The sequence below is a fragment of the Chrysochloris asiatica genome, unplaced genomic scaffold, assembly GCF_000296735.1.
Source record: "Chrysochloris asiatica unplaced genomic scaffold, ChrAsi1.0 scaffold00631, whole genome shotgun sequence".
In the NCBI taxonomy this organism is placed as follows: Eukaryota; Metazoa; Chordata; class Mammalia; order Afrosoricida; family Chrysochloridae; genus Chrysochloris; species Chrysochloris asiatica.
Genome location: NW_006409149.1, coordinates 201,674 through 202,299, shown reverse-complemented (window position 1 = coordinate 202,299; position 626 = coordinate 201,674).

The window sequence follows — 626 nt, the reverse complement described above, 5'->3', positions numbered from 1 at the left end:
ACATATTCTAATAAAATGGTGTTCGAAAATCAAAAGGAAAGAACTCATTCAGCATTTCTCAAGCTGAAAGAATAGAAGAAAAGCATTCAAGCCTTAATATGAAATATTGAAGGATTCTATGGGTAAAAAGACATGGTATTTTCAATAACCTCACATGCATGTACAGTTGGACAATGAATAACGAAGATCATAGAAGAATTGATGCATTTCATTTATGGTATTGGAAGAAAATAGTAAGAGTACAATGGACTGCCAAAGACAAACAACTCTGTGGCAGAAGTATAGCCAGAATGTTCCTTAGAAGCCAGACTGCATCTCTCATACTATGGACATGTTATCAGGAGGGAGCAGTCCCTGGAGAAGGATATCAATATTGGTAAAGTGGAGAGTCAGCAAAAAAGAGGAAGGCCCCCAACAGGATGGATTGGCACAGTGGCAACAGCAATGGATCAAGTGTAGCAGTGACTGTGATGTTGGTGGAAACCCTGGCAGTGTTTCATTCTGTTGTGCATAGGGTCGCTATGAGTCAATACCATCTAGACAGAACCTAACATCAAAAACAACATGGGTACAATAAAATGGGAGTTCTAGTGTGGCAATAGGATAAGTAGTACACTGCTAACCAC